General features: G+C 40.3%; 1 protein-coding gene across 3 annotated transcripts in view; it reads right to left on the minus strand.

The window, feature by feature from the left end:
- The window catches only part of zeb1a (zinc finger E-box binding homeobox 1a), a 95,525-nt gene that overhangs the window by 47,936 nt on the left and 21,844 nt on the right, over positions 1–25,745 (minus strand). The gene's annotated exons all lie outside the window — the stretch shown is intronic.

Below are 25,745 nucleotides of genomic sequence, written 5' to 3' on the forward strand. Positions count from 1 at the left end.
AATAATAATAATAATAATAATAATGTATACTTTATTAATCCCGCAAGGGGAAATTACAACACCTAACACATAACTACAATAATTTAACAAATAACAGTTATATACTATTAACAAGTAAGAACTAAATAAATGTTGAGTTGGTTGCAGAAAAAAGACCATATTTGCCTTCTCTGGTGAGATAGACTGCACAGGAGAAAACTCTCTCAGATGGTGTCCAAGAGGACTGTACACACAGGGAGGAGTTTGAAAGGGCAGACAATACCACCAGGCTACAGGGTCTTGCCCTGAACGATAGACTAGCAGAGCGTAATATGTTTACTAGCGATCACGTTCAGTGAATGGTTAATATGCCTTTACGTCCGTTTTGGTGAGCCCAGAGGGAAAATATGCCATTTTAAAAGTAGCCTACATTTACGATAGCTAGCTAACGGTAGACTACAGAGAAAGTGTGATATTTTTACGTCCGTTTCGGAGCGTGTACAAAAAGCCGTCTATCAGCTGTGATTGTAGAGTGCACGTCGGGGGAATAGCGCAGACACGCGCTTCACACCGCGAGTCGCGAGCGGGCACGTGCACCACTCGGCGTAAAAGGGAGAAAGAAAAAAAGAGTTTGCCGCTGTCCGGAGCGACAGAGGGAAAATATTTCAGTCGGAACTGAAATGAGGAACCGAAATTTGCGTTCTAATCCGGTCCGAATACTACCGTTTGCGTAGGAACCGGTTCCATAGTGGAACCGGGTTTCGATACCCAACCCTACTCGTTGTACTGTTTTTTGGTTGTTGTTTTTTTATCCATACAACACAAAGTGTAACAAGTTCTGGTTTTAGGGTTACGTGCTGGAACTATTTCTTTTTTGGAACACCCACTTCCTGGATGTAAAACTGATGTTCAATAAACAAAGGAGATATGACCAGTGCTTAATTTGTAAAGTGGGAGGTCCTGGAGCGCAGAGGGGGGGTGGATCCGGCGACTCAAAACGGGGGTTGGAGGTAACGTAACCAAAAAAAAAAAAAAACTCTGACTAAAAAAGCCTAAACGACGCTGTGTGTACATCAGGGCAATGTTTATTTTTATTTAAGAACATGCACTGCATCGGTGCGAAATGTAAAAAAAACAAAATACACTGCAACGATCGTTTTCACAAACAGCAATTATCATCGGACAATTAACCAAAAAACCCACCGTGGTCTCCACATTCTTGATCGGCAGAAACGTTTTTTGCTTGTTTGGGATCCGACTGGCCAGCGTATTGAATAGTAATGAGTGAAATGAGGCACAGCAATCTCAACCAGCACAAGCGCTTGTGTCACTTGAAGTGCAGCGCCGCGCTGTTGAAGTGCCGATCCCCTCCCTCCGTCCCTCTCCCCCCTCCGTCTTACCCTGAAAATTCACCTCAAAACTCATAAAAAATGCAAACACAAGATTTTTGTGGAACTTCAATGGTGAATAACAACATTGAACACTACACAAACAGTAATTTATTTTTTTCATTCAGGCGATTAATTTTTCATAGTAACACAGGAGGTGCCGGAACATGTTCCGGCGTGTTCCGGCTCAAATTAAGACCTGGATATAACGTGGTAACTATTGAGCTTTCAGAGGTGCAGGTAGCAAGGGAAGTTGCATGCCGCCTATGCTCAGCTAAGCTTATTGCCTGCTAGCTCTAGCTTCATATTTAGCGAATGAGCATTTTTTATTTACCCTCACACTGTAAGGTCAAACAATCTGCAAAATCCATCTTTGGCGCATAAATCAGTTAAAGTCAGAGTGAGCCATTGACTCCACTCTGGAGGGGAAATAAAAAAGAGCTACCTGAAATTCACATTTCAGTGCCACAGCAGAGGTCTGAAACTGTTTATTGTTATTTAGTTTCCATAATTTGGGAGATCAAATGCAATCCTATTGGCATGGGGTACTTTCCATAAAATAAACTCTCAATGCAAATCAAACCAGCTATTAGGCTAACTGAAATAAAACCATGCCAATCTCTAGGTATGGTGAAGGGTATGTGATGATGTGGGGCTATTTTAATTCCAAAGGCCAAGGGCACTTTATCAGGATACATAGTATCCTCGATCCATGAAATAACTAGCCTTTAAAAATAAAAATCTGCCTGCCTCTATGGGAATTTAACATAGGGGTGTGTATACTTATGCCCCCTGTATTTTAAGGAAGAACATTTATTTATTTACGATACATTATTCATTCACAAAGAAAATTGGTGTCCTTAAAGCTACATTGTGTAAGAATTACTCCCATCTAGCGATGAGATCATATATCGCAATCAACTCTCTCTCGCCACGCAGTATTGCAGCTACGGTAGCCTTCACGCTTCAAAAAGTGAAGGTGTACAAAAGGCCGTCTATCAGCCGTTGTTGTTGGAGTTCATGCGTTCTCTTAATACATCCATGAGTTAATGTCGGAGAGTGGCGTGGACGCGTGCTAAGGAGAGAGAAAGAAAAGGAGACTGCAGCGGTCCGGAGGATAATTAACTAGTTGGGATTGGTGTGTGCGTCCAAAGCAGCTCCAATGTTCACTCTTTTTTCTGATGACGCCGGTCTCTTGCTATTTTCAATATCCGTTTTTTTTTTCTGGGCGAAGAAGAAGACTCCTGTTCCTGAAATTTGGATTTTGAATACTTGTGGTCCTCCATGTTTCCTTCTTCAAACTTGCCGGGGCAGGGAAGCGACGATACCCATTAGCAGCAGCTGTGAGTTGAAAACACGAAAGGCGGAGCAGTATGTCCCTTACCGGCTAACATATTTCAAGATGGCGCATCATTATGGAGCGTCTACCCCAGTTCATGCAAGCGCAAATGTAAAATTCCAGGCTAATAGGAATACTTGAAATTGATGGTGGTGGTCAATATTCATCAAAAAGGACAAGTTTGTGAAGGGCAATACAGATTTTGATAATGAACAACTACAAACGTTACACACTGGGGCTTTAAAGGTTGGATTTTTCCTAATTTTTTCCTAAAAAGGCATTAAGATAAATTTCCAAAAGATGTTTTTTTATTCCTCTTTTTAGTCAACTTTAGCATGGGTGTGTAAACTTATGCAAGCCACTGTACATTACTAAAAAGAGACTAAAATACAATTTTCATTGACTAAAACTAGACTAAAATGTCATCAGTTTTCGTCGACTAAAACTAGACTAAAATAGTCATGGATAATTCTGACTAAAATAAGACTAAAATGCTCAGACTTTTAGTCGACTGAAACTTGACTAGACTAAAAAAAGAGTATGAAGGTGACTAAAACTAATAAAAACTAAAATGACAGCTTGACACAAAGACTAGACTAAAACTAAAATTAAAACTGGCCGCCAAAAACATAACTAGTCACCTGTCCGTTGTTCACCCTCGTTTACTTGTGTATTTAGTCTGTGTGTTTTCTGTGTCCGTTGTTGGTTTATCGTCATTCATCAGTCTTTTGTGTAGTGCTCTGGCATGTCTTCTGCTGTATTTTGTGTTCCTGGATTTGTTCCCTGTTCCCTCCGTGTTTACTTAACTGGATTACTTACCTGCTCTGCTTACAAGTTTTGTAAGTCTCTCTGTGTTATCATTAAATTATTATTACTCCTAAGTGCTGCTCCCTCCTCGCATTTCTGCATTTGGGTCCAAGCCTACAACCTGACAGTTACAGGTTATCACACTGTATTTCAGCTCAAACAGTCATATTAAAGTAACGGGTGATGAATATTGTGATAATACTGTACACAGGAGTGAGGGAAGGGGTAGTGAAGACAACAATAATGTGCTTCTACTTCGTAAATGTATGATTTGTGGGTGGTACAGTTAGTCAAATACTGAAAACCTTATAAGAATTATACAAGATAAGTAGATAATAGTTAAGTGAAAAAAGCCAAAAACAACAGCAACAGGTCTGTACTGTAACAGCATTAAAGCCAAACTTTCTCAACAGTGGGCTAACACTGTTGCCATACAGCAATGGTGTCCATACAGCTGGAGATAACAAACAAATCTTCATCAAAGTTCAACATAATGTAGTTTCAGATCACAAGACTTTCAGCTGATCACTGACCATTAGCCTCTAAACAAAACTAATTACATTTAGCTACGTGAGAATACAACTCCTGGACAGTAATTCAAGGAGAAACACTGGGTCTAAAACATTTCCAATAACAGGACACTCTTACTGCCTGAGTGAACCAGCAGTCGTGTGTTATCAGCCGACCGCACCAGTTTCTGCCATCAAACTGCGGGTTTAAAACCTGTGCAATATCAGGGTTTCCCCCAGTGTTTTGCAGTAAATTGACCTCCACCAGGACTAAGGCTGCGTCTCATTTCTCTGTCTTAGGCTGCGTCTCCTTTCTCTGTTTTACCCCTTACCCCTTCCCCTTAGTTTTGCTCGTTCACGTGAGAGTAAGGGCTGTCCCAATACTCATTTTGATCGAGGGGTAGGGCTAAGGGGAAGGGCTAGATACCCCTTAAAACCAAGCAAGGACGTGAGCATACTTGAAAGCAAGGGGTATCCAGACACTGCGCAACAAGGAACAATGGCTGCGAGGTTGACCAGAGAGACCCATAAATATAAGTATTTTCGGCTTAAAGAATTGATTAAAAAATTACGACGGTCTTGTTTTGTGCTCTACGCAGTCCTGTAGATATATATTTGCAACCAAATTTGTAATTGAAACGTTTTTAAAAATCGCTAGCTTACTATGCTAACGCTAACATTAACGTTACATTGCTTATTTGCACAACAGTCCCGCATTTCTCTGCCTTGAATGGACTCCATGCATGTCTACAGTGTTAACTAAGCTCCATTAGCAGCGAATTTCGTTTGATATCAGTGCATAACACTACTTGCTTTGGAGACATCGATACGTGCTTTACATTTACCGTCCTGTATCACACAGTGAGGAAGCCCAGCAGCTGATCCACTTTCGGGCTGAAAACGAGCAGAAGTTTCTGCGTTCATGTTGTAGCCATTCATTATTGTATTGGTACTGTATTATTGTAATCATGTGTAATTCATTCCTGTTCATGCACCTGTACATTGTCGTTGGTTATGATACAGGACACTAATGAAAGAAATGGGGGTTGGAGGGAAAGGTTACTGGCCAACAGGCATCAGCCCGTGGTCTGGAATTTCAGAATAGCTGTAGTTTTTTGTTTGTTTGTGGTCTTGTGTGTCTTTTTTTAGTTTTATACATTTGAGTGCCTTTTTTATGTGTGTGTGACATGTAAGTTATGGTTCTAATAGTTGTAATAATGTTTACTTTATTGGGCAATAAGACAGCTTTTTGTTAACAAAGAAAGTGTTTCTGAACATCAGTGACATTCTGAACATCAATGAATTCAAAACAATAACTAAAACATATATACAACACACCATGCAGTGTGTATACAAATATTTCTTGCAAACAGACCTAAGTATGTATGATGATGTAACCAAGTGGCGTCTCATTTCATAGGGGTATGTTTTCACCCCTACCCCTTACCACTCGGTTTCGAGGGACAAGGGCTAGGGGTAAGACGAAGGGGTAGGGGTAAGACAGAGAAATGGGATTCAGCCTAAGCCACTGGGAATTATTTTGGCGTGTTTATTTAAGAAGTTTTTTACAATTACAGTGGGGCTGTTCAGTTAGAAACTTGGACGTAGTCATATTTCCAAATCTTCAGTTAACTTTAAGCACTAACTTAATGTAGGGCCCTATGGAATCTGTGTTTAGCTTTTTGAAATTCTCAATTTCGCAATTCAGTCCATGATTCTGTTATCACAGAAACTATTGGGCTCTCCATTAATGCTGACGTCAGTCTGTGACTGGCCCCAGCACATTGCCACCGGGCTAAACAACTTTTCTGGGGGAAACCCTGAATATTTGAAAAAACAAGAACTCGTAACTTAACCACTCAAACTAAATCAAAATGCCATGACTACATCAAACATACAAGAGTCAGAGAGAGACATAGAGGGGGAAATTCCAATATAATAAGGTCCCTTTTAAGATGATTCATAACTCAATAGTGACCATAACATGTTATTTTTTCAAAGTGCATTTACAGTTTTTCTCGATTGTTTACACACAAATACTGGTACTTGAGACACAATGACCACAACATGTAACTCATGCACCAACCCCCTGAACCAATTCTGCTAAACTACAAGCACAATTCCTGCTTTACACTCAAATTGCAGTTCTAAAACACACTTTTTTCAAAACACTACACACAATTCTCTGCATTTGGCACAATTTTCATGAAGAAAATCTCTTGTTTTCACAAGGAACACACTGCAATTCAAATATGCACACTGACTCATCACATGGGCAAACACCTGTCACACAGTTTTACAATTAGCAATCAGAGCTTAAGCATAAAAGGGCAATAGGTGAGCTCTTCTGTTTTGGAAATTTTTTTCTGCCTGGAGATGGAAAGTGTATTTTTTTTGACTGTAACTGTATACAGTAAATTCTTCTGTTGTTTTGTATGTAGACCACTGTATGTGCAACTTTGTGTTGGTTGGGATGTACACTAGGGCTGAACGATTTTTGAAAATAATCTAATTGCGATTTTTTCCCCAAATATTGCGATTTTGATTCGATTATTTTTTTAAGCTCTTTGTCTTCTGTATTATTCAACAAAGAATAATATAATAATGTATAGTATGAACACACAATTACACACTAGACAGTTAAATAAGTAAAAATATAGTACACACACACACACACACACACACACGTAATTTTTTACAGTGCACAGAGAGGATCTGCCTCCAGCCTCTCCCCCTCGTGAAGTTGCGTGCTGCCGTATGCACTTGTTCAGAGAGGCTATCGTTGCGTTAGCTAGTTGCTGGTGTTCTTGCCGTGGGATTAACTGTACTAATAAAACTGTTGAAACTGTGTGAAAGCTCCCCGAACGTCATTTATCAGTCTGGTTGTTACCCCTCTCAGTGGCAGCTCCTCCACTCATATCTTTATAACGGAGCTAACCGCTAACCGGAGCTAACCGCTAATCAGAGCTAATGTTGCCAACCGAGCCTTGAGTTCTGTGTGCCTGTATCCATTAACTGCATGTATAGACTCAAGCCCGAATAAAACCCTTCATTTTATTAAAATGGCTGTAAACGTTTTAAACTACAACTCAGAGTTGTTTGAATGACAGAAATCAGCTCAAGGTACAGTGTAACGTTAGCATGCTAGTTGATGCTTTCTCTACGGAGTACAGACTGATTGATCTCGTGAGTCATGTGATCAAATCGCAGCCTTTGCGATTAGGAAATCGCGTTTTAACATATCGCGATATTATCGAAAATGCAATTAATCGTTCAGCCCTAATGTACACTGTGTACATTGTTTTTGTGGGAAAAATAAAATATATGTGTTACTGTGTATTTGTGTGTTCTGAGTATAAAAACAATATTCTCAAATATTTTACAACACACTTATGTATGTACTGTCTGTAGTAAGTGTAACACTGAACAAAAAAAAAGGCCTAAGTCATTATGATGAATGGTGTTTTCCATTCATCATAGTGTTTTACATTGAGCACATCAGTGTTCAACTGGTTCTTATAAATGTCTATTCATATGATGGTGTGTGTGTGTGTCATTTGAAAACAAAATACCATTTTGAGAAGAAATAACATTGTTTTGAATGTAAAGTTTCATTTTGTTCAGTTTTTTTGATTTGTGTGTAGAGTTCTGAGAGTATAAGGGATGCTTTCCGAAAATGTGTGTAACAATCGAGAAAAACTGTAAATGTTTCTAAAAGGTAAATATCACATCAGTATATCATCATAGTGTTCATTGTACAGTATACAGCCTACAATGCACTGTACTACAGTATACAATACTCAAAGGGACAAAAATCAAAGGAGTAAACATGTGATCAATGTGCTTCTTCTTGTCTTTGGGCTGGGTCAGGCCAGAGCACTTCGTCGACATCACAAGCAATATTGTCCCTCCTGAGGCAACGGGGGAAGAAGCCTCTTGTGTGCCGTACCCAGCCCTGACACCTCGCATACGCACTCGTCCTCTCACATTGTTTCATCTATCCATTCTCAGACTTTCTCCTTCCCACCTTCAACAACCTGTTTGCTCTCTGAATTGGCTTATATTGGTTGTGTCACATCATTTGAAACAAGTGAAATCAATTTTGAGTGGTTGTGTTCAATAAATGACATGTGTTCTCTATTTGAATTTGACTGTTGCCACTTGTGTTTACCAGTATGGATGACATGTGCATTAGAGTGCAGAATGTGTTTTGAGAATGAGAATGTGTTAGTGTTTTAGCAATTGAGAAAAACTGTAAAAGCCGAATGCAGGCCTAAAGTGACTGTTTACATCACTTTCAAACTTCCCAGACATTATAGGGTGACCAACAGGGTGACAGGTGGCACAGCACCACGGCTGATGTCATTGCCCTAAGCTCCTGTTGACTCACACTACACCTGAGAAACCACTGACTTCGGTATTATCGCGGTATTTTTAAAAGTGTGTTCAATATGTTTAGAAAGCACTGATAGGCCTACACAAGCTGAAATAGTTTCAAAAAAGTGTAACAGTGTTTATTATATTACAAAAATATAGGCAATAGGCTTGCAAAAACTATTGAAAACTGGCTACTGAAACACTGGCCCGCTGTAGGGTCAGAACTCGAACCAGAGATGTCAGACTTTGAGATCAAGTAAGATTTATTTACAACCCGAACATGAAGTTAACTATGAAGTTGTATTTGACGTTACATGTGAAGTTGGATGTTGTTCTGTAATATAAGCAAATAATAATGCACATTAATAAGCATCTGATTTACTATGAACATTATTTACCAAAACTAAATGTTATAGCCACCGGCATATAACAAGAAACAATACTAAGAATTACATTCATTTCTCTGTAATAATTAACATAAATGTAACATATTGCTCAGTAACACAAACTGAGAATAAGCCACATCTATTACAGCATACATATCCATAATGGAGTAAACAGTGTAATACACCTTTAATAGCTAAGCACGTGGCTCCACAGCGCTAGTCTGTTTACTGGCGATTGCATTGATAGAAAATTGCCCTAACACAACCTGAATATCAACACGTGACAAGCTGCACAAGTAATATTAAACAATCTGCACATCTATCAGCTATGCAATAAGAAACACAGCAACAGAAATATTATCAAGGTGATAATATCTCTCTCTCTCTCTCTCTCCAAACAAATGTCTCGTCGTAACACAGGCTAAACTTATCCACATCGTAGCAGAACACTTATTGAAATATGAATACACATAGTTTTAACGTTTACACAGATAACGAGGCACCAAAAACCATGACAGTTTAGCAAGCTACAGAATAGTTTTAACTTACGTTCTGGGCTACACACATCACTTCAACAAGTCCGAAAACGGAAAAGGAATGATAAAGAAAAAAGTCAGTTTAGAGCTGAGCTTCTGCGTTCTGTCCCCTTCTCCTGTCTGAGCGCAGTGTGCCTGCGCGTTAACTTCAGGAGACTTGGATGAAGCTGAGAAGGATTAAACAGTGTTTCCACACCATGGTAATCCACTGTGATAATAATGATATTTTAAATGAAAACAGTAATTGTTATCGTCAACATTTTTACCGTGGTTTACCGTTACACCAGTAATCTTACATCCCTGACGTGAAATGCTGCGAAATATCGCAATAGACAGATTATCAGTCATTCCTTTTTTAGTGGTGCCTTTTGTGTTCAATTTAATGTTCAATTTGTTCAATAAAAGAATGTTAGAAATTATTTCCTTTCATTTGTTTTAAATTCAACAAGCAGTTTGTTGTATTTTAGTAGAATACTGAAAGCAGCAGAAAGGCAGAACTGAGTACACTTTAATCGCATATTCCATATTTTCCTCAATTCGTGCAGCCCTAGTGTTAATGTATGTTTCTTGAGTTCTTAAACAATGGAAGTAAAAAAAAAAATGCCCATAAAGATTTTGCTCTTATAAGTAACTGAATACCTAATTATATAAATCAAGACATGAAATTCAAACTGTGTGTGTGTGTGTGTGTGTGTGTGTGTGTGTGTGTGTGTGTGTGTGTTACACCAGGGTGTTACGTAACATTCTCAGTCCTGCTATAGCTGCCTGGAAAAAACAATGATTAGACTGCACCTCTGCACTACTTCATCTTCTGTCTACCCAACCGCAGTTCATCACTGAGTCATATAAACACTAATGGGTGGCATGGATGAAAGTTGCTCCAGGCCACAGTTTTATATAAAAATCCTGCTGTCTCATTACTGTCTCTTTTGAGTTGAAGAGGTAACTAATTGAGATGCTAATTTTTGCCCATTTCTCTGTGAAAAGACGTGAAGCAAACCTAAAGAATGTTATAAACAGCAGTATGAGAGTGCTCTTTTTAGAGAAACCCGGCTTCACCAACACTAAATCATTTCCTCTCTTGTCCTTTTAATAGAAAATGTCACAGATCAGCCACACTGGGGACCATTATTAAAACCACCAATAACGCAGCTATAATTGAAATATATGCAGCCTTAGATGAGCTACTGTAGATATTTTGAAAATCAAAAAAGAGCATGAAAGAAGTGCAACATAATTTGTTATGTAAAACACAAAGGTAGGAGCACTATGGTAAAGCAGGTGGACAAACTTTGCACAAATGTGCCTCTTTAACACATGTACAATGTAAAGATAGAAAGTGAAGCGTGGAGTTTAAGCGTGGGAAATACTAAATAAAAAAAACAGCAAATTCCGGTTGAACGAACAGGTAAGAATTAAGAACAATTTCTTTCTATTCACCTGAAGTTTTCAGTTTCTATTCAACACAAGAGTGAGTCAAACTGAAACCAGTATATGTTCTTAGTACAACACATTTCCAGAGCAGTGCTACTCACAAATTAAATGTATCAGCAGCGTTCAGACAGCGGGAATCCAGCCCACAGACAGCACTAAGAATCTGCAGATTTCAGAGAGCCAAGATTTACAGCTTGCTTATTTTACAAATTTTAAAATCTGACTTTTTCTGTTAGAGCGTACCTAAAACTATACACTAAATAGGCAGAATAAGAAAACAGGAACTTCATTTTTGACTCCTTGAAGGATGCACACTGCACTGATGATGCTGTCCTGTGTTCGTGTAATAATGGCCATGTGCCCTCGAGACTTTAACAACTTTTTTTAAATGCATTATCAGTAACAAAAGAAATTGACTGACTGATGAAAATTCTTTTATCGTATCTCAAAGTTCAATTCTTTAATTACGAGAATATGTGTGGTCATTATAATGGTCAAAAATTACTGTAAGGGCCTAAATAATTTAAGGGTTTCAACTGAAAAGTATGATGTTACTACTGCTGCTGCCAGTTCCAGGGCATTTCCCTGCATGCACTCTGACCCCTGACCCCACGGCTGTGTTTGTTGCGAGACAAAAGAAAGTGTGATTTTTGTGATTGGAGTTCCACAGGGAAAAGCAGAGCTGGGTTTTGCAGCCTGGGAGTTGGTAAAAAAAAAGTGATCTGCAGACTACATGCATCTTTGACATTTACCTGCCACACTGACTTATAGCAATCTGCCTGACAACACACACACACACACACACACACACACACACTCTGTTGACTGTGTGTGTGACAAGTGTAGGATCAGCAGGATTTAACTCTGACAACAACTGGGTCACACGCTAACACACTACTGTTAGGACTGTACTCACACACACACACACACACACACACACACACACACACACTCATATATACAGACATACAGTTTAAACACAGCGCTGACCAACATATCAACATATCACAGGCTAATAGTCTAATAAAACACGTCAGATCTCACACGATTCTCTCTCTCATGGTGATAAATGTAACCTGAGCACTTCTACACAAAGTCCACATACAGGATGTGACATATAGGGAAGTGGGGGGTTGAGGTGTCATGTGGTCACTTCCTGTTTACCTTAACACCTTCCCCCCTCTTGTCTCCCTCTGAACCCTGTCCTCCCCTCTCAGATCTACAGATCAGCTGTGGTGGCTGCTATGTTGAATGTAAACAAGAAGCTGCTTGTTCGCTTCTCTATCGTCATCGCCATAGCGCACCAGGTGGATAAGCCAGTTTGTGATTGGTCCCCGCAAAATTGTACCGGAAGCAGGATAGATAAACCTACAGGTTTCCAGCCTGAGCTGCAGGGCGAAATCAAATCGCCGGCAGATCGGGCTGGGTTTACCTAGTCTAGCAGCAAGCAGAAAACTTAGTAAACTTTATGGACAACACTTGTCTCCTTTTATCTTTGGATCTGTGCATTCCTAATGTTTGGATTAAATTTTTTCTATCCAACACCGATTGAAATTCCTCAACTGAGGGTATCTGTTGATACAGAGCACTGATCCAATACCAGCGCTCTCCATTTCTCAAATTGAAATTTTCTACATGAAGACAAATGAGGTCAGGAATTGTGGTGGCGCTAAAACCTGAGTCAGCATCCGCTGTGACTAAATTAATGTAGATTTATAGCAAAAAAAATTAATTTTAATGACTGCAGTTAATATGAATCGGTCACTTCATGGCCAATACCCCAAAATTGTGTGTCATTATCTGCAACAATACCAATGGTGCATACCTATCAGATATGTGATGTGTTGTAGAGCTATATGTGAACAAGCAAACAAGCTATCAAAAGACAACAATCCACTCAGGGAAAAGCAATAGGATCTTCTGCACACACAAAAAAACAGTAATCACTATGGAGGCTGGGTTTGAACTTCAATTCTTTCATGGTAGGGGCCAAAATGTGTCCATAGCACAAGAGACAACTGTAACGAAAGCTGGCATCAGAAGTAGGGCTGATTATTTTAGTAATCGAGTATTCTACCGATTATTCCATTGATTAATTGAGTAATCGGATAAGAAATACTTTCGTTTTATTGAAGAGCAATAATGGTTTAATTTCTAGGTTTAATTTTCGGAAAAAGCTACATTTTTATTGCCTAGATCGCTTACAATATCATCTCTCAAAAAAACTAAACATTAAGTGCATTTCAGTGCCATATTACATTGTTTTTAAAGAAAACATTTTCTGAAATGCAATAACAACCTCAAACTAAGGCATACATTAAACATACATAACTTTCAGAACCACAAGTTTCAACCTGAGACTGATCTGTATATTGGCATATATGTAAATATTAGTTATACTCAACCTATTTCCATTTATATATTTGATTACAATGTCACACAGCTCTGTTACACTTATGCTAGTAGATCGTTGATCATCTGTTTCTCCGTGAAGAGAGAGAGTGAGAGAAAATGGTGCGCAACAATCAGCTGTTTTTCCGAAGGGATAGTCAACAAGTCTGCTCTTTCAAATTGTGGTCACCACTACGTATTTTCTTGTCTTTGTTTTTGGTAGTTGTTGTGTTTGGTGTAGTTTCATCGTCCATACGACTCTGATACTGTGATTTACATTTGTCCGCTTCGTGGAATGGATGATTAATTTAGACTCAATGTTTTCTGTTGAGATGCTGAAGCATTGACGTTGTGCTATTATTGTGGTAAGCTAGTTCGATTTTGCAGTAGACACACTGTACAGAGTTTTCGTTTTAATTACGTTTGAACTGATTCCAAACTTTGGACACTTTCTGTCGTTTTCTCCAGCGTGTCTCTTCTCTTAGTCCCTCACTATTTACGCTCTTTCTTCATTTTGTAATCTCCGCCGTCTGGCTTCATGGGATGTTTTGACAGCAGTGTCAGACCGGTGTGCGACAGTAATAATCATCCGTGCGGAAACACTGTGAGCGATACAACGTTGGTAACAATGATTAAACAAAGCTTCGAGGCAAATCATTTTTGGGGACGGCTTTTTTCCTTTTATTCAGAGTGACAGAGGATAGACAGGAAAGGTGGGAGAGAGATGGGGGATGACACGCGGCAAAGGGCCGCAGGTCGGATTCGAACCCGGGCCGCTGCAAAGGCCTCAGCCTACATGGGGCGCACACTCTTACTGGGTGAGCTAGAGGTCGCCCCATCAACGATTCTTAGTAATCAAATTATTCTAGTTACTTGAGGAATCGTTTCAGCCCTAATCAGAAGTCTGGCCTGATTCTGAATCTCATTCTTTGACTCTTTCACTTCCTGATGTAAATCCAAACTTTGCCAATTTTAGACTATTTCATTGAATCAAAGTACTTGTTCTGGTGCCTGTGTAACATCATATAATTGAGATCAAGTTTGGCTTCTTTTGTTAACTGAACGTATTTGCAGAAAATCATGTTTAGAATTATCAAAGGGGGGTATTTTTTCAATAATTTAACAATTATAAACATGTTTTAATGACATTTGTTTTGGTAACAAAACTCAGCACCAATATCAAAGCATTTGAAAAACCACTACTAGACATTACTAGAGTTGATAACAAAACCTAAAAAAATGAAATCTAGATACTTGAGTCACTTTTCCTCAGGCCCTAGTTTGAAAAAACCATGACCAGACAAATGATGACAGAGAAAGACAGACAGAGTCACAGGGCTGTGGCTGTAGGTTTGTTACTGTTTTCTGGCTTAATGGGCAGATTCCTTTCTCGTTTTCACCAGCTCACTTCTGATTCACATCTAGGAAACGAGAACAACATTACAAACAGCACCAGGCCGCCGCTGGAAACTCCCTGCTGCCAGTCCACTTCTTTTAAATGCACGGGACAAGAAACGCAGTGTGTGTGCGTGTGCGTGTGATGAAGTAGGCAACCTGCACTGTCATACTCGCTCATAAACTCCCTCCCACTCACACACACACACTCTTCTCTTTCTACCTACACTCTCACACTCATCCTCACTCATACAAGCACTCTGGCAGGGCGTCTCCCATCTTCCTTCACAGCGGCGGCTGCAGAGGAGAGCATATACTGTAGCTTTCATTTCATACTACAATACATGCATGAATCTGCTGCATCGGGACACACACATACTGTACACACACACACACACACACACACACACACACACACACACACACACACACACACACACTAATCCCCTTTGCCAAAAGGCCATCCATACCAGCTCTACACCAGGATTAAAGGGCATTAAACAGTAATCTATCATGGCTGATTTATTGTGTACAGTTACTGTTTGGACGCTGAAGTCTCTGGGTTTTACAGATCAGAGTGAAGCTGCAGACAGAGACTGACCAGGGCATAGTTAACAGCGGTGGAAGTATACAGATCCTTTACTTAAGTAAAAGTACTAATACCACACTGTAAATATACTCTGTTACAAGTAAAAGTCCTGCATTGAAAATGCTGCTAAAGTAAAATTATGGAAGTATCATCAGAAAATGTACTTAAGTATTAAAAGTAAAATTACTCAATGCAGAAAAATCCTCACATTTTAGAAACTGGAAATGATCCAAACAGTTGTGTAATAGTCTAATAATTTCAGATGGACTTGTAGGTCTATTGTGTAGTTTAATTTGTAAAGTAACTAGTAACTAAAGCTGTCAGATGAATGTAGTGGAATAAAAAGTACAATATTTCTCTCTGAAATGTAGCGGAGTAGAAGTAGAAAGTGATATAAATAGAAAAGACAAAGTAAAAGTAAGTAAAAAGTAAAATACAAGTACCTCAAATATGTACTTATGTACAGTACTTGAGTAAATGTACTTAGTTAAATTCCACCACTAATAGTTAAGACAGCTGCAGACAACATCACATTTTAAAATGTACCTTTGTACACGTAGTCTGTCTGACATTTATTTCATTTGAAAAGAAGAACACAACATGGATCTTTCCCATAAAAAAAAGGCAGATACACAGCTCTGATGTTAGACACATAAAGGCTGGGTACATTACTGTAGGCCCCTCCACCACTGATACTTTATTTAAGTCTCAGGACAGAATACTGTTTAGGACAAACAGTGTAGCTGTGTGTAGCTCAGTCACCCATGAGTAAGAGCCTAGCAGGCTAATCACTGTGATGTAGTCTGCCTGCGGATTGACAAACAGCCAGAGAACAAGAGGCTGGATCTGGAGGAAATATCTTTTTTAAGGCCTCAAAGAGTCTGAAAGCTTAAATGGAGAACAGGTTCGAGGGCAGGACCTGTGTGTGCGTGTGTGTGTGTGTGTGTGTGTGTGTGTGTGTGTGTGCGCGCGTGTGTGTGCATGCGTGTGTGCTGCCTCAAGGCTGCCTCGCCAAGTAATAGCGATTAAGAGGAGCTGGACTGACCCCGTTTTTCTACTAGTCCCTGAAGCAAAGTTAGGATAAAAGATGAAGGGAAGTTACATAAGCTCTACTCCCAGAAGACACTCACATATTCAGTCTAACAGCCACTGTCATAGACAGTGACAGAGAGACGGACAGACTGCTACATGCACTGCTGGTGACAGAGATGAACGGGAGAGCCGAGGTTCCTGTGGCTCCGGCAGCCAGTTAGCAACCTCCCAGGCTTTCAACTCGACTGGATGCAGTCCACTAGTCAGACCGTCCCTGGAACAGCGGGCTGAACAAGGGGGAAGGCCAACTGCGAGAGAGCAAAAATCAATCTGATAGCTTGAGTTTCCATGCCAGGGGCCACACAAGAGCCCGGCCGACCGACCAGGGAGCCACTGATTCAATTTCCCTAAGAAGCCCAGCTGTTACTCAGAGAGACAGGGGAAAGGTGTGTGTGTGTGTGTGTGTGTGTGCACACCAAGAGAAACTGCCATACTAGCACTTTCCTTTCTTCTCTCTTTCTTTTTGTAATTCCATTTTTATGTCGGCTTCCACTTTGGCAGACACAAGATTCAAGACTTAGACATTAAATCTTGTTGGCTTGCTAAATGACTGTGTGTGTACTTTGTGTGTACTTTGTGTGTACTTTGTGTGTGTGTGTGTGTGTGTGTGTGTGTGTGTCTTTCACAGTGCTTAGGCTCATGACAGGCTATATATTATCCATACAGCACCTGCATGTGACTCTTTGATTTAATTATGGGCACAAACAGACTGCAGTGCATGCGCAGGGCGACCCACGGTAAACAGGTTCCTTTTTAGAAAGCTGCTCAACACTCACTTCCCTGTTGCCTGCTTCTTGCTATAACAGTATTACATTCTTTTTTTGGAGGGATATCTGTGCTTCTGGCAATAAACTTCCATTGCAGCCATTTGCTCTTTGGCTTTCTGTTCCCTGGAGAGCTGGGAGTCTGTGGCCTCTGTACTACTCTCTGCTAGGGCTGGGTATCGCCAACCATTTCCCTAATCGGTTCGATTCAATTACATTTCCGATTCAATTCAATATCAATTAGGTTAGGAACATTTTAGTTACAATACCAATGTTGCTTGGATATAAGCGATTCTCAAAGAACTTCTGCTGCAAATTGTACAACCAAGAAGCAGCCCTCAACAGTTTTTATAATGCACCAGGTTAACTACCCAAAAAGGGGGTCCATTTCTCACATGCATGGGAAAAAGGCATATAAAAGATTGATTTCAAGCCAGCCATACTCTCAGCCTTACTTTAGTGGAAAGCCTCCCTCCAGAGGACTGTATCTCTACAATAAATGTAAATGGACTGTTTTTATATAGCGCTTTTCTAGTCTTAACAACTACTCAAAGCGCTTTTATCGTTTTTATCACCATCGTACAGGAACCATTCACACACTGTGGCTGAGGCTGCCATACAAGGTGCCACCTGCTCATCAGATAAACACTCACACAAATTTACACTCCGATGGGGTAACTCGGGGTTCAGTGTCTTGCCCAAGGACACTTCGACATGGGAATGCAGGGCCAGGGATCGAACCACCAACCTTCAACTGCTCTACCACTGAACCACAGCCACCCAATGCAACACACACAACACAAGCATGGCCACCACATCGACAGATTCAAGGACGTACACACAGACTAGAGACTGTTGAAATGAATCAAATAATCGATGCGTCGTGATGCGGACATGGACTGCATCGATGCAGTGGCTGAACATAATCGATTATAACGCAATGATGTCGCTCGCTAATTTTCCGGCCGCGGCATAAACATTCAAATGAAAAATAACATTCTCAGTAGCCTAACCCGTTTCTCACACACACACACACACACACACACACACACACACACACACACACACACACACACACACACACACAGACAGACAGACAGACAGTGACAGGCAGGTAGACAGACACACAAACAAACACACACACACACACACACACACACACACACACACACACAACGGAGAGTGGAGAGAATCGCAAATCGAGAAGAGGAAACAAAACACTGAGAAACATCGAGAGACACTAGAATAGTTAGCTTGGAGAAGATCTAAGTGGAGTAACGAAGCTCAAGAGGTGACACTACAACACGTGTTTTAAGTGGAAACTGATAGAGAAACGGGTAAAGGGGTAGTTGTGTGTAATATCATTTGAAGAAATGTTGCAGTTAGCATATTTGAAGGGTGTGATTTGTGTTATATGTTTTGTTTTGTTATTCAATATAATAAAATATTATTTGTACATTTAAGTTAGTAAAAGTAGGGTGGTATATGACTAATCCAAAATAGGTAAACCTTTGTGGTAGCTACCTTAAAGAAACAAACCCAAACACCTCATCATTCCAGTCTAAATTATCATTATCATGGTAATACAAGTATCATCAGATCAATACGTGATCTGCTGTTTGCTACTCTGCTTGATGCACTCACAAGACTTTCTTTTTAGGTATGTAAAGTAAGTACTTTGCACGGTTTAGTCTACAGCAGGACACAGGAATATAAATGTCTACATTCTTTAAAGTGCCCATATTATGAAAAAATCACTTTTTCTGGGATTTGGGGTGTTATTTTGTGTCTCTGGTACTTCCACACGCATACAAACTTTGAAAAAAAACCATCCATGCTGTTTTGAGTGAGATACGGTTTCTGAATGTGTCCTCCCTTCAGTCTCCGGGCAAGCTGTTCAAAATCTGCACGGCTTTCTACGTCACTAGCCGAGACGAGGGGCCTAGGGGGCTAAGCGCTAGCATGCTAGCTCGTTCTCAATGGCAAAACACTGTTACAACACACACAAATTCACCCTAATCTACAAAATAAATTGTATAGAACTACTTACATGTCCCTGTTCTGCAGGTATTCCACGCAAAGTTGGAAGTGCGCCCTCGTTTAGAAGAAGTCTCCTGGCTAATCCTGCCTTGTACAGGCCGAAGTTGGCGCTAGCTCGTGTAATCCTTACCTAGCTACTGCGCATGTGCGACTGACAACAGAGATGTTATAGAAGTTAAGACAATAAAAAAATTGCCCTCTGCATTTTTGTTTAGCTTTTCCCTCCATTGTACCGAACCGAACCGTGATGTCTGAACCGAGGTATGAACCAAACCGTGACTTCAGTGTACCGTTCCACCCCTACTCTGTAGCTAAAACAGAAACATGACAGTATGTGAAAGGCAGCGTTGCAGCAATGTGCAGTAGAACAAAAATATGGTGGTTTTTGAAAATTAAACCATGTAAACCTATTCTGGTACAACCTCAAAATACAATTATGAACCTGAAAATGAGCATAATATGGCCACTTTAAAGATGCTGTGTATCAGACAGGATTTCCTAAACTGACTGAGACTGAGATTTCACTTTCAAACCATGCTATCTGTGCCTTAGTAGTTTCTTCTTGAAATAACCTAATCCATGTAAGTATACATACATCATCCACATTGATTATAGTAAATCTTGGTAGTTCACATTACTTTAGATTATAACAGGAAGTTAACTTTTGTTGCCTACTGGTGAGGTGGCTGGTATAAAAGCCATTATTTTACTAGTCTGACTAGTTTTTGATGCATTGGAACCCAATAATGATAATAATAATAATAATAATAATAATAATAATAATAATAATAATAATAATAATAAAGAGCTTAAATGTACCTGGTAGGCAAGTGAATGAGTGTTTGACAAGTGGTAATTACCCACTATAAAAATGTGACTTAAAATTAAGTGTAATTCATGTACATCCAAACATATTTAGGTAACAATATATTAGCATGGAGTGCAGCTGGTGACCACCATGCTGACGGTTACCAAAAGCCTCTGCCCCCGCCACCCCCCCCACCCCGAGCAGCCATGTTTCTGTGTAAGACCAGAGGGAAGAGAGGAGAGAGAGTGCAGCCAAGCCAAGAACACGCAGTGCCAATCAGCGCTAAAGAGGCCGCAAAGGTCGCTGGTGCCCAGTGACTGGGAACGAGCAGAGACTAAGCATGGGGAGGCCACCTCATGACGGGAGGGGGAGGGGGAGGAATTCTGAGCACATGGCCTTTGACCACATGACACACTAGAAGAGAGAAGAAAGCAGGGCAGCTATCGTGTGGTTGAAATGCAACCTTGCGTAGACTCGGAGCTGCTCCTCAATCCATTCATTTTAACATGAATCAGTTTACACCAGAGATCTTCAACAGGGGGTCCGGGATCCCTAGGGGGTCCTCAGAGTTACTGCAGGGGGGGCCCGCCAAATTATGGTATAATGTATAATAATTTGTATAAAAGTTTTGTCAAAAATTAAAATGTCCTAACATGAATCCAACATATTATTATCAAATATAAATCGGCCTATTTGTGAAAAAAAACACATTGATGATAGGCTTACTGGCCTAAAGGTAGTCTCTAGGGTAGCCATCCTAAGTTCATCCTAAGAATTAACTACAAGAATTGTGCTACATGTATGTTTTAACATTAAAACATGATTTATAAAATCATGCCAACAATTATTTTAAAAGCTTAGTATTCTATGTACTAAAAAGTTATGTAAAAAGGCTTTAGGCCGCCCTACACGTTATTGTAGCCCAGTTTAATATGCAAGTTCATTTTATACAATATACTATGTAGTAGGGGGTCCATCTCTTTTAGTAAAATGGTACTTGGCTTAAAAAACGTTGAAGACCCCTGGTTTACACAGCAGCAGAGGAATGTTCCCTGGTGGCATCAGCGCAGACACAGTTTACACAGCAGCATGAGATGTTGTATTCCAGCCCGAGCAGCCTAGTCGTCTGCCAAATTGTGTTGGAAAACTCCCACACGCTGTCTCAAACTATAAATGACACTATTTTTTAGCATGAAATTACAATTTCAAATATTAAACTGGGAACATTGCTTTATTTCACATAGGTAACTAGTACCAAGCACCTGGCTGGCAAATACTGTATACCAGGAACGCAACCGTACTAGTGTTAATATACGGACTGCAGCTTTCTAAAGTGTTCCTGGTTTACTACTCCCATCCAGGGCCAAAATTCAACAGCCAAGTGCTTCAAAACAAAGCAAAATCAACATATGTGACTGTTAGCATGCAATTATATCTTTATTAGAATATTACTTATATGAACGTTAGCTAAATGCTTCAAAATGTCACCGTAAAAACACACACCGCTCCAGAGTGTCTGGCGTCTGTCAAACCTGGTGCACATCTGGAGCAGGAAGTCCTGTAACCAGCTTATTATCCGGCCCCCAGATGCCTGTGAAATGCGCCTACGCGACACTTTCCCCGCCGCACACAGACAGACGCTGCGTCGTCCGCCTTCGGATCGACAAAACAAACAACAAACAGGCAGACGTGCAGTGGATGCCAATTTTATAAAGCATCGCAGGTTCTGGGGATTTGTAGTTTGTTTTTTGCAGCCCTTAGCATCCTCTGTTGTTCTGCTGAAGTGACAGCTATTGGTGGGAGCAAATCTAGGTCATGGCTGTGTTTTGGATGCTCAGCTTTAGTATTTGACCCAGTGGTTTCACAGCACGGTGCTTTTTTCCTAATTTTTTTGCCACAGACTGGTAAGTCCTCTCCTATGCAGTGGATCCAGTGGATCACTGGGCTGTCAGCAGGCAATCAATCACATTTCACTGCTTCCTTGTTTCATTCCCAGTGAGTTCAAAAGAAGAATATTCAGAGAGCAGTTTATCATTGTAAAATGTATCAAGTGGATGTGATAAGTCATCAAAACTAAGGAGTGAAAAAATGTTGACAGCGCTTCCATGCCTTTTTTAAAAACAAATTCTAAACTTCTCCATGACTTCCTTTAGCGGGTAATGCACCTCAAACTTTTCTTAAGTTCTCACCAAGTGGAAAAAAAGCAGAAGAAGAGTGTGATTACACTGGTCTGTTTCCAGGTAGCTGCTGAGCTTGTGTGCTGAGTAAACTTTCCTTGGATTAAAAAAAAGGAATCTGACACAATGCCTTGTGGTTGTATGAAAAGAGATGAGAAAATGAAAGATGAGCCAGAACGAGCGTGTAATTAGATGGTGAGGGCAGGGTTTGAATTTAATAATTGTGATACTTTTGCTGCACTTTTGTACAGTTTGAGCAGAATCTCAGGGGCGAGGCGGATGTGCTGAATAGCAAACAGCATGCATTGCTTTTCCAGAGTCAACCACCCATGCTTTATCTTAAATTACAGTTATTTTCTACTGTCTACCACATGTCATTCAGTGTTGCCTGGGTCTGTTTATACTGTTATCTTTGTCCCAGGCTGGTCTGCATGCATCTGTGAAAACACCTCTCCCAGCCAAATATAAATGCAGACCATTTACCAATCAGTCATTCAAGTGATTGTGATTCTGATAATGGTGTTGCTGAAGCATGACAGATGAGCTTATTTTCTGTACTGTCAACTATTAAAAGTAACCACAACACACGTTTTCAGTATAGCTGAAACGATTACTCAATTAATTTCATAGTCGACAGCCAGAAATTTCTCTGCAACATGATCTTCATGATCGATTAATCTTTTAAATAAAGGTTGGTCATATAAAACAAGATTTAAATATGTCAACGTTGGATTTTTTTTATTCAATTATTTTCACTATCAATTAATCTCCCGTACATTTTCCTAAATTAATTGTTTAATCTGTAATATATACGAAAAAGTAGACAATGCCCTTAAACAAGATGATGCTTTTTTGTCCAACCGACAGTAAAAAAAATTATTGAATTTCCTATCACAGAAGACTAAGAAAAGCAACAAATCCTAACAAATGAGAGGCTGGAACTGGTCAAAGATTAGTCAGTTATCCAAATACTTTTCCTTTGGGCCTAATCAATTAATGATTGCAGCTCTATTATAGACCAAATAGTTAATGGATTAATCAAGGAAATAATTGCCAAATATATTAATAATACAGCCTAAGGCTATAATGCAGCCCTAGTTTCAGGATCACTTTGCATGGTCAGCAGGGTTTTGGTGGACTACTCTTAAACCCAAACACTGGGTTAAACTCAGCAAGCACCCAGCCTGCTAAAGCATCCCTACAGTAAACAGTAAATCCCTTTTTGGTTTCAGAGGGGTTGTTATGCAGCTGATCCCGACCTGTGACCTTTATGTGCAAGAGGTAGAAGAGGTAGAACTTCTAACGGCCATCCATTTAGTATTGGATTGGATAATATTACAAATCAGAGTGACAGAAAGGATTTGTCCCGGCTGCTCAGAGGACTGGGGCATGTGCCATGTGCTCTCCATGTACTGTGGCTGCAGTGCTGCTCCGGGACCTTTAACACAACCCCCGTCCTCTGTCTTCCATCTTTCCTGTCACTCTACACTGCCACTGGGGGTTGGGTTGATCTTCGGTGGGTGCAACAGGGTTAATATCCTCTCAATCAAGCCTCGCTTCATCACTGGGAACCTATTGATCAAACCAGCAAAGAGCGAGATGCTTAGGAGGAGCTGCCTGGAAATGCACAAGTCGGGCTGGACATCGCTCAAACATTTTTGATATCAAGACCGATTACCTTGACTTTGGTACCGGTTCCTGGACAATAATTTTTTTCGATACCAATTTTAAGAAATTTGTTTTAACAAGATTACATTACACATTTTACAGTTTTATTTTTTCAGTTTCTAGTAAACTAGTGTTTTTCCTTGATGCCTCGCCACAGCCAGTCACCAGCACTTTTAGATTCAGGCACATCAAGCCTGCTGCATGCTTATTGGCTCACTGACGTTGACGAGATTAACCCATTAGATCAAAATTTGGTACCAAACGACAAGACATTTGTTAATACTCGATGGTATCGAGGCAATTCGGTGGGTGCCTAATAACCCAGCCCTATGCACAAGGAGAGTTGGACTCTTCACTGAAAGTGAAAACACATGGTTCAGAGAAACCCTGATGCTACTTGACTTCTGCTTGGTTCCTGCTCTGCGTGTTGCTATTGTCTCCACTGAACTTTCCACTCAAGAGGGTTGGGGTTATCGCACTGGAGAAGTCATTCCAGGTTCACCTATTAAGTCTTTAATCACACATAACACTCCTGTCTACTCTCGGAGCTTCACCCTGACTGCTAAGGCCTTAAAACCCATTTATAACATAATGATTATCATAAAACATAATGGGAGAGACGGAGCTCCAGAGCCGCTCAAATGGCAGCTAAAGTGCAGAGCAGAGGACTCCGTTACCTCCAGTACATCTTGTGTTTCAATCCACACCCAGATTTTCCAGACGTGCTTTAGTTGCAACTTGTGATGCATTTTCAATTTGGACAAGGATTAATTATCCATTAGGTCTTGCTTTCCCTTTTTTACTCGTGCCAAACATAGGATACCCTATAGGCAATCAGGTAATGTGGAAGCATTCAGCTAATCATATACCTGATCAATAAGCTACCGTATTCGCCACCTACTGTGTCCCTGTGGAGACTACAAGACCGCTTGTTTGAATGGCCGACAGGTCCCTGGCATGCCTAACGTGACCATGCATAGATTTCTAAAAATGATTCCCCTCTCCTTTAGATAAAGTATCTCTCAAATGGTCGGTTTATTCCTCACTAATACACGTTTTCCAAAGAAAGATCAGGGGGTAGCAGAAAACGTAAGTTAACGGTAGTTGGTTTTACTTTTAAGCCAACAGTTGTTTCTTTTTCTTTGCCTGAATTAAGCAGCGTGCTTGAAAAAAAAGTGGCTCTCTCATTTCTCAAAACCCTGCTCTCATGTCCCACCGAATCTCTCTCCTCCTTACAGTGGACGCAGTGAAATTCAACAGGAAGAAAAAAACACCAGCCAGAATTATTTCCCAGAAGGCACCACTGCACTGCTGTGGTCATGATGATCTCATTCTCACTTAGGCATGGGCCGGTAGGAGATTCTGACGGTATGATAACCTCAAGCAAAAATATCACGGTTTCACGGTATTGCAATGACAGCTATAAATGTATTATTTTTGAAATTTCTGGGTAAAAAACAACAACTTTTTTTCCATTGAACATAATGTATTTTATTTTTAAACACACTGCACACTGGCAGGGAGAGGGATTTCTAAACTGCACTTTCTGTCCTTGAAGACTCATAAAAAACAGCTCATACCTTAGGAACTTTATTTTTATTTTTTGAATTTTAGTGGTTTTGAAACCGTGACTTTTTCAAAACCCCGTATACCTTGAAACCGGTAACCGGCCCATGCCTATTCTCACTACACTTTCCTCCTGTTCTCACCTGCTCAGTATTCATATCACACACGTTCATTCTCTCTGGCCGACAACTCTTCGGGAAATAGGTTGGAGAAGTGTAGACTTCCCGTGGTTACAAAGAGCTGCTTATCATCAGTATAAAGCTGAGCATGGTGATGTGCAGAACATGACATATGTGTGTTTAGCTGTGTCTCTGCAACACGAGCGAGCCTGTGGGGCAAGTGTGTACTGCCGTGAGCGCTTTATGCTTCACTTGGCTAGGCTATGCTAAACTAAGCGCTTAGCACTAGATCAGACAAGCTTGATGTGGATCTGCTCTGAGCTTCAGGGTGAGCATGCAGGAGCTCACGCAAGCTACTGCTGTCATGGCACAAACGCTCTT

The sequence above is a fragment of the Sander lucioperca genome, chromosome 9, assembly GCF_008315115.2.
Source record: "Sander lucioperca isolate FBNREF2018 chromosome 9, SLUC_FBN_1.2, whole genome shotgun sequence".
Lineage (NCBI taxonomy): Eukaryota > Metazoa > Chordata > Actinopteri > Perciformes > Percidae > Sander > Sander lucioperca.